This window comes from Rosa chinensis, chromosome 7 (assembly GCF_002994745.2).
Source record: "Rosa chinensis cultivar Old Blush chromosome 7, RchiOBHm-V2, whole genome shotgun sequence".
Lineage (NCBI taxonomy): Eukaryota > Viridiplantae > Streptophyta > Magnoliopsida > Rosales > Rosaceae > Rosa > Rosa chinensis.
In genome coordinates, this window is record NC_037094.1 from 3,413,649 (window position 1) to 3,425,986 (window position 12,338).

Consider the following 12,338-nt stretch of genomic DNA (forward strand, 5'->3'; position numbering starts at 1 on the left):
AGGTTTTTGTATTTAATAACTTTAGTTGATCATCTTAGACTCTTAAAAGGAGATCTGATAGATAAGTAAGTCGGACGTATATAATCATTTTTTGTCAACCATGAAGTAACACTTAAAAACACATGAGCTATACACACTTTTATTCAAAATCAACACTTTTGGAGATCATTTATTTACAAGGGATAAGAAATACTTTGTAAGCTTAAGATTGGATTTATGATGAAACTTTAAGCACCAAAATGATACTTCTTTATAGGTTTCATGTTTTAAAGAAAAAGAAATTGCATAATGGGTACAACCTTTAGAGACGATTTAGTCGTCAAGAAAGGTATTTCTGCATTTTTTTTTCTATTTAAAAATTCTCTAATTCTACGAAGGGAAGTAAACAGCTCAACGGGAAGAGTTCCTGCATATGGCGAATCACGAACCGTGTTGAAGCTTTTCCAATAGCAGAGAAAATTTAACCTCTTATAACTAACATTAGGTAGGTTCCAACAATCAACTATGTGCGACCACTTTTATATGTACGTAAGGCAATCTGTTTAATCATGAAAAACGGCATGATTAACTGTTAGTTTTTCCAAGGCTGATTAACATTAGGTAGGTTTCCAACAATCAACTTGGTCACCATCACTTCTAGCTTCTCCAAGTGGTATCTCAAGTACTTGACCAAGAAACTTGAAGAAGCACAATGTGAGGGATTGGCTTCATGAGACCGCTGAAACTTCAACATTGCAGAGAACGAGGGCTGAGAATTGAGAAATCAGTTTTTGTTTTGTATTCAGTGATTTGCGTTTTGATTGTGACGAGGAGATTGGGTTGAAAACAAGTGGAACAGGTATGGTATTTGGTTGTATTTTTCTTTCTTTGGGTGATTAGTTCTCATGGGGCTTTAGCTTCAGAGCAGAAATACTCTTAACTGTCGTTCTGGGTCTGTTTAATCTGATTGGTTTCTTCCATTTCTGAGTTGAATTGACACAGAGGGAGGGGATTAGGTTTTGGCTATCCAGTATTTGATTCGAAAGTTTGCTTCTTCTGAAGAATTTGTATTTGATTGACTGCAGATAGAGGTTCTAGGCGGTTGGTTGGGCTGATTGGGGAAAACGGGGAGCTGCAGACGCCAAATATCTACCCGTGAAGGTTATTTGTAGGCGCAATTGATGAAATTGTTTCTAAAGTTATGAACCTTTTAGTTTTGTTCTTCTTGCTAATAGTTATTTACTGTGGGTGTGGAAAGGTGTAAACTTGAAGATTATGGGATGAAGAACATTATGGTTTTAAGTTTTAGTCTTGACTTATTTTTCCTCCAAAATTTTACTCCTGATTATCCATACACAACCTCATTTATGTACCCGAAATATTTTTCCTATTTTGGTATGGGAATCAGTCATTTTGATTGAGATCTTATAGTTTTGCAGTTTTCTAAGATTGAATTGCTCTGACAATCCTTGGAAATCCGGTGACATTCTTTAACAATATCATCACTTGCTCTGTTTCTATTTTCTTCCAGTAGAATATTGCATTTAAAATTATTTTCTCAACTGAACCATCCTCTATTCTTACCTGTTCCGTATGCTGGTTCTTTCCATCTTATAAATACTTTCCTTTCTTCATTTGTTTCTCTTACTGTTGCCTACATTTGAACTTTGTTCTTTATTTATTTAACTCTTAAACTAAGGAGACATATCATTTGTATTTTTCTACTGGATGTTTGTATTTCTTACGTTAATTTCTTCCATGGTTTCTTAGGCTAAATGTTTTCAATTTCAGTGTGATTCAATTGAATTTAATCGTTTGTTCCTTATTCAAGGTTTTAAGCCTAGCTATTTTGTAGTACTTGCATGATTAGCAGTGTATTGTTTTGAAATCAAAGTGATTGAGTGGTCCATGTTTTCATTAATTATATATTCAATTATGATTTGTATATTCTTTTTTTTTTTAAATTATGATTTGTATATAATTATGATTGGATTTATTTGCAGAATGTATTCAGCTTGAGTCTCTGTTTTTTTTGTTTTTGTTTTTTTTGCTCTTTTGCATTTGAATGGATCTAAGAGTGAGATCTAAGAGTGATGATGGTTTGCTATCAAAACTGATTAGACTAGGAAGAAGTAATTGGCAGTAGTAGAGGTTATTGGTTTTTTGACACTGAGACATGAGTGAAACCCAAATTACTTTCAGTTTTGATCCCCAATTTGGTACGGTTTGGGAGTAATGCATGTACTGTAATGGATTTTTGTTGCCCCTCTACAAGAGACTGGCGCTGAAGTCATTACTGAATGGTTCTTCTTCCTCTTCGCTGGGATTTTGTAACATGCAGGATCTCCCATAAAGTTAAGATGTTTGTAAAAGCACATTCTCATCATACAAGGATAGAAGACCAACTTCTTCTCTTTTTAAATGATTTTAACTTCCTCTGCTTGCTTTTGCATTTCAACATTATTGGACTTTTAAAAGCTCTTGCAAGTATGATAATTTTTTTTTTTTTTTTGGGAAATCTCTAGATCACAGGTCCAACTAAATAAGTTGGGACATCAGCTTGGTTTAGATACTTATGGAATTGATGCCAATGAATAGGATTCAAGCATTAATATTGTCAGCGATGGGGAAACTCATTTTCCAGTCCCCTTAAATAAGGAGCAGCTGAATGATGTTGCTCCAAGCAAGAAAAGGCTCGATGTAAACAGGGGTTCTGCCAAGGAACCAAAACAAGGTGGTAAGTAATCCATCTGTATTAGTTTAATGGATTTTGTGCCATTCTTCTACACCCTTCTTATGCGATTGTTTTAGACTGGAGCAGTGGAAGGCGATACTGTTGGAATCGAGAGAGCGGGAGAAGAAATCAGTCCGCGTTTCATTTGGATCAATCTTAAAAGCTTGGCTATCGAAGGTATTGTTTCCCAGATTCCAATTTTTTTTTTCGTTTTGATTGGGGTTTTTGTTGCGGTTGGGTTTGGATTGATATGGGTTTCGATCTTTTAGTTTCGGTGTGCTTCAGTTTTGAAGATAATCGTGCTGGTTGAGGTCAGGCATTTTGTTGTGCTTGGGTTTTGAAGATAATCGTGCTAGATCAACCAGGTGAGGGGTTTTTTTAATTGAGTTTTGTTTATAATTCAGCTGGCCTTCTGCTTCTCCTCATGGAATCAAGGTTCAAGTTTTTATACCAGAATAATAGTATAGGATTAGACAAACTTTACTAATAATATAGTCATTTAGCTTTCTGTTTTCATTTTATCAATAGGATTTATCATTTTATTGTATGCAGATTAGGTAGCATTTGAGGTGTTGTCAATTGTGAAGCTGCTGCTGACTTCCAATCATCTTTCTTAGGTTGGTTGCCTATAATTCCCATCCCTTTGTGTGTACTGTACTATTGTATATGAATTCTTATATGTTCTTCACCGGGATTCGGACTTTGTATGTTTATCATAGTATAAGAGAGTGCTTTGGGTTGATGAGGATACTAAAGATGGCTCCTTCAACCTAACAGAGATACCAAAGCCTCGATCTTTGAAAATTATATATACTTGCATCAACATATTAGATGCTATTACCCATCTCAACTCCGATTTTTGTTTTTAGGCTAATAAAGATAATATCAAAAGAATCATTGTTAATTCATATCTAAATATTTGGGGCAGCATGTATTATACAACTTTGCTTCATTATCATGGAAAACCATTTAACTTTCTGTGCTGGTTTTCTTCTCCATTTTGGTAACTCATTTATATTTGCAAAGATATGTGATCAATCAAAATGGAATGAGCATGTTGCTATCAATACAAATACACACATGAATGTATACAATAACAGAAAATCAAATCTTCAAAGGCATTAAAAAAATGGAATGAGCATTTTGAATATGTGATTTAACTCATTTTGAATACTTTTCAAGTCTTAGGTTTCTAAAAACACGAGCCATGATGGTGCATAGAGGCTGAATTTTTCCTTTTCTGTGCTCCATGTCTTTTTCTGTTGAAAGCAGAATTAGTACCTGGGAATAAGAGGAAGAAGAGAAATATGGGTAATTGAGTATTCATTTGAAGCACCTGGCTGTTTTAAGTTTTTAATTGGCGTTTTTTTTTTTTATTTCTTCTGGGTTTTGTGGTTTGATGCAGATTGAGCCAATTTCCATCATTTATGTGCTGTTTTGTGTAAAGAAAATCTACAGTAAGGATCTTGAACTCATTTTTATTTTTTACTTGAGCTTTTGTCCTCACAACAGGTTTATATACCTGTGCAGCAATGTGATACTTGCAATTTCCTTCTTTTTGCTATCCGTAGGATGCTTGGTTCAATGATATGTTATCTTGGCAGATTTGTGCAAATAATCGGAGTACTGTGTGCCCAAATGAGTATGCCTCTGATTGCTGTCTTCTTTTATTTCCAACACGTTCCAAGTCAAAAAAGAAATTTTTTTAATGCCTTTGTAGATTTGATTTCTGTTGTTGTATACATTCATATGTGTGTATTTGTATTGATAGCAACATGCTCATTCCATTTTGATTGATCACATATATTTGCAAATATGTTGGCCTCTTTGCATATCATTGCATTGCCATTTATTAACTATGAACAGATGCATGACCTTCATAAGAAAACTATTGTCAATATTTTTCAACTTATAGTACCGTACGATTCAGATAGCATAACTTTTTTTTTGTGCAGGAATTGATCTTTTTGGAGACTCAAGGTTGTTCATGAAATCTTTTTTGTTCCTCTTATTTATGGTTTACAATTCCTTTACTGTGCTGAATTGATGCCAAAAAAAGCAGAAGAGAGTTGTTCAGCATTGACTCAGACAAAAAACCTCGCAGGTAAACCTCTACAAAATCTTTCTTCATTCAGATTCATATTACAAAATTTATCTTCATTCAGCTTCAATTTTCTTCACATCTCAAGTGTGTGAAACAGCGACTACGTTTTCTTTTCTCACAATGATAGGGAAACTAGCGCCGAACCAGCAATGTCATCAACAGACGATGCACAACCCAACAAGCAGAAAACTGACTGCAGCAGCTTATCATTGCAACTCTTGCACCACTTTTTGTATAGATAGAAATGGAGCAAGCAATTTTTTCATAGGCCAACACCTTTTGTTAGACCAACTATTTTTTGGAAAATGTTCCAACATAGATAGCCTATTTGTTGAACAATCCACTATGATAATATCATCTTTTGTTTTAGATGATCTGCAGTAATGATAACAGTTCTATCATTTATATCCTCGAGTGGAGGCGAGCTTTGATGAAATTAAAGCAAGAGAGAAACCAAGGTTCGCTTTGATGGAAAAGTAAACGGAAGAGATAGACAAGTGCACACGTTGATAGGGTGGACGTGTTTTTACAGTTCTAGAGATAGACGTGTATATATAATCGGGAAGTCGACTGTACTGTTCTCTTATTTCCATCGCCGCCCGCAAAGTGCAAACCAGAACAGAGGAGACACTTCATCCAAAACTTCATCGGAGTACATTGGAACAGAAGATCTGCAACAAGTCCCCTCCATATCCATATCCATATCCAAATCTAATCAATATATGTAATTACCCCTGTCAGCAGTGGAGTTTTCCTTTGGATTGATTGCCCAAATATAATGAGATTCCATTAGATCTGGATTGGATTGTGAGTTTCTATGTACAGAGAAAAGATGAAAAAAATGAAACTGATCTGAAATTGAAAGAAGGCGATATGAAATTATATCGAACATTTGATTCCTACACCCACATACTCTAAATCAAACATGATCTGGCTTCACCGTCGAGTCCTTGCTCGGGTACTTCTTGATTCCGGCAACGAGGCATTGTCGCCCATGCCTTCGTCGATGGCCTTCACAATGATGCCTTTGCGGCCGGCTAAGCGACCCTGGAAGAGGATCACGGCCTTGTTTGGCTTCAAAAACTTCACCATGCTGGGGGAGAAGATGGAAAGACAATGAAGATTTTTGAAAATAAGACAATGAAGAATTGAAGATTAAAGATAGGAGGACTCTGCCTCTTTTTTACTTCATACACCATTAATTAAATCTTTTGTTTCATTTTTACCCATCCCCTGGCAGAACGCATAACTGCAGAGTTTTTTTTTTTTTTTTTCAAACAGTGTTAACAATGCTGACGGACTGATCTGATGGCTCAGATCGCTTAGTCGCCTCAGGAAGCAAGATCTGTTGACATCATGAGCACATCAACACTAGAAAAGTACCTAGGATCTTCAGTTTGATACCAAACCTAAGTCAGACGCAAGCTTAATTTCTTTCTAGAAAGCTCAGTTTGGTACGAAACTGAAAGAAACCCAGAAGTGAGTTTGTTTGACATCCTAGATTTCTTTCTACGTACTAGAAAAGTACAAGACACAACCTAGATCAACCCAAAAGTCAGACATCCTAGTTGCTCAGTCATACATATGAAGTTGGTCAGCCAAGTTTTATGATCCGGAACAAAATGGACCATAATCAAAGTCTCAAAACACAAGCAATAAACAGATGACCAACATGAAAGAATCAAGGCATCACAGGTAAACGAGTACGTACTGTTGTTGACATGCATTAAAGTGGCATGGACATAATATAACTTAATCTCATCATTATTGACCTTGAAATTTACAGAACAGCATGCTAAGGCAGATTTGAGACATTCTTCTTCACACAGTTTGGTATATATAAAGCAGATTTGGCGAACCGGAAAAAGGGCAGCCTTCAATTCACTGTCAAGAGCCTCTAAATATGAAGATAGATAGATCACAACCCCATCCCTAAAGATCCGACTCTGAACCGGTTGAGGTGGTGGTGGGCGCGGAGAATCCGAATACGGAATCCGAGGCCCATCGGCGCCTGAGCTGGAGAGTTCGGTGTAGAAGGAGCGGAGGTTGGTGTTGCGGACATCGAATGCGGGACGGAGATCGGAGAATGAGGACGAAGAGGTCAAGGTCGTCGACGTTAGAGTTCGGACCTCTTCGCCGTCGCTTAGAGAGATCTGTGAGGACTGAGGAGCGAGTGTGTGAGTGGCAATGTGATTATTTATAATTTATCTGAGCCTAAAAGTGATATTTTATCTTTGAATTGCATGAGAAATTAAAATTCCCAATTGGTGGAGGGAGTAAGAGTGTTTTAGGTCAAAACTGGGCTGCGGGTCAAAACCTCTTATTTTAAATGTCTATTTTTTTTTTTTTTAAGAAGAGAATTCATTGAATTAGCGATAGAAATCGTCAAGAGGGCATCCCACATGAGATTGGGAGCATACAAAAGGCAAATTCAGCTTGAACATAGAGCTAAATGAGAACAAATCAGAAGGTGTACCCCACCAACAAGTCAAAACGTGTACTCCACCAACAATTTTAAATGTGTCTGTTTATATAACAAAGAAACAAAAAGAACAAGCCTAATTAATCAAAGATAATAGAGGAGTTGCATAATTCTTCTACTTGGAAGGCTTTATGTGGATCTCTTTTTCTGGTCTTGAACGTAGGGGATTAATTAGCTCCCAAGGCCTGCCTAGTAGGCGTGATAAAACTAACAGGAAACCGGTTCTGATGAACACAGCCATACAGAACAAAAATAACAAAGGAAATTTAATTTCCAAACTGAGCTACACAGAGCCAGTAAGAGGGAAATAAACCTGAAGACAAAAACTATAAAAACACAGACAAGATACGGAAGCAAATTCGAATTGGTTGCAAAATAACAGGCCTAATTGTTATAAAGAATAAAAAAAAGGCCTAATTAAAGAGAAGTAATTAAATGATGCGAGTTTCGATGGATATGTGGGTCGCATGATCACATCAACTGTTCAACACTACAAAAGTACAAGACACAACCCAGATCTTCAGTTAACACACATCAACTGTTCAACACTACAAAAGCTACTGTATTTTTTTACAGAACAACAACATAAGACATTTAGACTAAACAGTTTACACTTTACACAGACAGCTTAATTTTTTACAGAGCAACAACAGAAGACATTTAGAGTGCTAAACCCACCGCGGTCTAGCTAGAGTGCTAGACTGTGGTGAGCCCAAGTCCTCAAATTTGTGGATATTCAGAAGGCGGGTTGACTCCGATGCGGTATTCCGTACCCCTAAATTCGTTCACTTCTTTCCATAAACAGAGGGAGTCGCCTTGACTGGCTTCTCGTCTTCTGATGAAGGCTAGCCACTCTCTGGGCATGAAATATGGGTTCTTAGATCTGCCTTTTCTTCCAGCCAAGTAGAACTCATAAAAGTAACCCTGATCGTCTAACACTCTGATTGGAAGGCGACATCCTGGTGCTGCAGTAGGCATCAAGTTAGCCATCTTACGAGTCACTTCAAGTCTGTCTTTAACATCCGTATCCGTCAGATACTTCATAAAGTGGGACTCGTACGCCATCGATTAACGGCCGATATTAAGAAACACCGAAAAGAATCCGGGAAGGTATGAAAGATATATATATATATATATCAAGGACAAAAACTTGAGGGCGGACGCAGAGCAGAGTTGAAGGAGATCTAGAGAGAGAGAGAGAGAGAGAGAGAGAGAGAGAGAGAGTCTATTGGCAAGAGAAGGAGTGCAAATAGAGAGACAGGGAGAAGGAATGAATGTCAGAGAGAGAGAGTGAGCACAGAGATCTGGAGAGCACTGGAGAGGGAGGGAGGGAGGGAGCGAATCATGACAGAGATACAGAGACATTGTTGGCAAGAGAAGGCTCTTGGGATATTTATAAAGCTTTTCGTGGGTCAAGGCTCCGATTAAGAAATTTTTTTCATGCAACCAATGCCACCTAATCTGACCGCCCGCACTTTTTTTAGGAGCAAGTCAGAAAGATTGAGACCCGCCCACACTCAATCTTGCACAATAACAGGTAAAAAAGAAGTGAGCCACGGAGGCTCCTCTGTAATACATGAATTATACCCTCAGAGTGAATGAACATATTCACTTTCATTATCGATTAACATGTTTTTACTTAATAAATTTATAATCCAACCGTCTATATCTTAAATTATCCTTTAAAGATCATCTCTGTAAAAAATCAATCGAATCAGAAATCATTTAATTATCTAATTGAATCAAACAAATGGATGGTTCTAACAACAATTACTACTACTATGATGAACCGTCCATGTATTTCATTGAAATAAATAACTAAAAGGTCTTCAATTTGATTAATTTTTTACAGAGCTAATCTTTATATTACGTTATACAACATGAATGGTTAAATTAGAAAATTATAAAGTTATTATGCGTTAATCGCAAGAGAGGGTGAATTAGCTCATTCACCCTAGGGATGAACCTAAGAATTATCCTTAAAAAGAGTGGGTAGGTCTCAATCTTTTTGACTTGCTCCTAAAAATTAAAACAAAGAAATTTTTAGGAGAAATTTTTTCATGCAACCAATGCCACCTGATCTGACCTCCCAATACTAATGTGGGTGTGGGTGGGTCAAGGCTCCGATTAAGAAATTTTTAGGAGAAATTTTTTCATGCACCCAATGCCACCTGATCTGACCGCCCAATACTAATTTGACACATGGACAAGAGAGAAAAACGGTCAAGGCTCCGATTAAGAAATTGTTAAGAGAAATTTTTTCATGTAACCAATGCCACCCGATTAAGAAATTTTTAGGTGCTCCCATAGAGCCAACTTGGATTGCCAAGTGGTCTAATGCTTCAATGATAATTTGACCTGTACGTGGCTTCTAGAAAAAAAAATTAACTCAACTATTTGTGAAAAATACCATTTTGAACTTTTTCTTTATGGTTCGTTCTTCATCATCATCCATAATTCCAAATCCTGCTTATGACAAATTTTCTCAAACTCAGTTTCAATCAACACCATCATCTTCTAGTTCCTCCTTATACATATTATCTAATCCATAAAAAGTCATCAAAATTTTGTTGATACAGTATGCTGTTTGGTGATATATTGTCGTCATGACCAACACTGAACTTAGTCAATCTGCGATCCGTACAAGTGCATTTATGGGATCGACAATCCCAAAAGCTAATCCAAGATCAAGGGTAAGGATAGAAATATATGGGTGTTCCCTGATAATTTGATGAACCAAACAAGATTCCAATTTCATTTTTCACATGTAGATCATGAGGGCCACGAATCCAATTTGATAATACAGTAAATTGTTTAAAGGAACGAAACAACATAGGTGTGTTCCAATTCTATTTGCTTAATTACATCGAAGTTGCAAATGAAGGAACAATTGGATAAAGAATTATGTGGAGAAGATGAGGACATCTGCAATGCCTCCATGGGGAAGGAGGTGAACCAAGTTGATACGAAGAACAAAAATGTCATTTTCACAAGACAATTGACAGTTGTGTTTTGCTACAACACACGTGTTTATTTATTATTGGGGCGTCAAACCACTTGGCAATCCAAGTTGGTTCCACAGGAGCACCTAAATATTTCTCCTCTGTTTGCCTGCACTTTATTCAAACTACTTGTGGGTCTAATTTTATAACAAAATTCTTAAACTCTCTCACAATGCTTTTTACTAATGGGTTCTTAACTTCTTATATATTAAAATATTAAATGACAGAACCCAATAGCTATGTCAAATTTGAAGTGAGATAGGATCTGTTAAATCCATGTAGGATTTGACAACACCATTGAAATTCCATTTTCAGCCATTTATAACTGTTAGTGTGTCCAGGTGTCAATTGACACTTCTATTGGAGATGATCTCAAAGAACGGTGACGGAACCTGAATGCTTTCCTTGAGGGGACCAAGAAAAAAAAATTATTATAAGATTAAGTTACATGCATAAGTTACCTTTAACAGTTTATTCTCAAAATTCTATTGAAAAGAGACAGAACTTTTTAATTAAGGGTATTACTATTAATAGTGTATTAAAAGTTAACAAATAAAATAATCAATCTTGATAGTATCAGAAGTTATTATAATATTTATAAGTTAGGAAACTTGCACTCCTATCAAACCGGCCATGGAAAGAGAGATTAATTGGAGGGGCTAACATTTAATATTTATGTGATTAACAAGTTTAGGCAATTACATATTCTCAAGTCAGCATTATTAAGTTTTTTTTTTTTTTTTATAAATTTGGGGGGGGGGAGGCATGGGCCACACCGGCCCCAACGATGTCCCGCCACTGTCAATGAATCTGTGAAATATTTGTTACTGTGTTATTTAACATTAGGGCATGTTTATTTACTTGGAATGGAATGGAATGTAATGGATGATTACGAAGGAAAAACACTCATGTGTTTACTAACACATAAAGGAATCGGAATGATTCCAGGTAAAAGAATTTATGTGTTTACTAACACATGAGGAATCGGAATTGGTGTAGGTCCCACCTATTTATCAGGAATCGATTCCTGAATACTCAGGAATTCGATTACGAAGGGGGGAGATGGGTTTAGGAATCATTCCTCCGGAATCAATACCGATTCATTTCTTCTCCCATTCCACTTGTCTTCGATTCATGATTATTTTCCATTCCAAGTAAGTAAACGTGCCACTAGAGTTAACTGAAAAAGCTGTCAACGCATATCAAACACATCTGCTAAGAAATTAGCCTCACGCTTAACATGTAATAAAGTTGTCGTAAAAAATCTGAATTTCTCGCTTAACTGAAAATGCGAGGATTTTGGGTTGTCGCAATAAGTTGTCACTTATAAGTTTTACTGATTCTCAAAAGTGACTAAATTACATAGTTGTCGCATTTTTAATATGCGACACAATTGGTTTCTCGCGTATCTCATTTTGCGAGACACGTAAATGTGTTATAAAATATTATATGTGAGACTTTCTATTTGTTACAATTTTTGATATACGAGACTTCGTTTATGTTGCATATTCCGATTGCGAAGCTTGTATGTTTGTCGTTTTTCCAATATGCGACGCAACTAAATTCTTGCTTATCACTTTTTTTTAGGTATGTATTGTGTTGCAAAATATTATATGCAATAAGCAACATGCGAGGCTACATCCCTCTTGCACATTTAAATCTCTCGCCCTTTTAATTTTAAAAGACCAAATGATTCCTCGCATAATCTAATCTTAACAGCTTTAATATAGGTTTTGCTTCTTCTTTTTTCCAATATTTTCAATTACCAACATATTGTTTATACGTTAGATTATATATTCTAGAGTTTTAATGAACTATAGGTAAAATAGGTAGTTCAAAAATTTAACCATTCTTCCTGAAAATTGGCTTAATTATATAAGATGAATGCAAAAATTGATTCTTGAGAAGTTAGAAAGCTATATCCTATATACAAAAAGCATACTCGCATAAGAGAGAAACCTCTTAGAAAAGAAAAGAAAAATCAAACTGAATTGGAGGAGGTCAATGAGGGATGCATGATCATGTCGACGAGATGCA

General features: G+C 36.2%; 1 long non-coding RNA gene across 12 annotated transcripts; it reads left to right on the plus strand.

Annotated features, from left to right (window-relative positions):
* Positions 1 to 380: 380 nt before the first annotated feature.
* LOC112175995 lies at positions 381 to 6,740 on the plus strand. 12 transcript variants are annotated; one of them, XR_005804191.1, is made up of 13 exons: positions 381 to 838; positions 1,065 to 1,140; positions 2,505 to 2,716; positions 2,791 to 2,890; positions 2,983 to 3,078; positions 3,266 to 3,330; positions 3,896 to 4,024; positions 4,119 to 4,170; positions 4,285 to 4,355; positions 4,669 to 4,693; positions 4,776 to 4,817; positions 4,879 to 6,512; positions 6,604 to 6,740. It is a non-coding gene; the product is annotated as an uncharacterized LOC112175995 (long non-coding RNA). The 12 variants fall into 12 exon arrangements; XR_005804193.1 differs by having other exon boundaries at positions 4,945 to 6,512; XR_005804192.1 differs by having other exon boundaries at positions 4,244 to 4,355; positions 4,669 to 4,817; positions 4,945 to 6,512.
* The last annotated feature ends 5,598 nt before the right edge of the window (positions 6,741 to 12,338 follow it).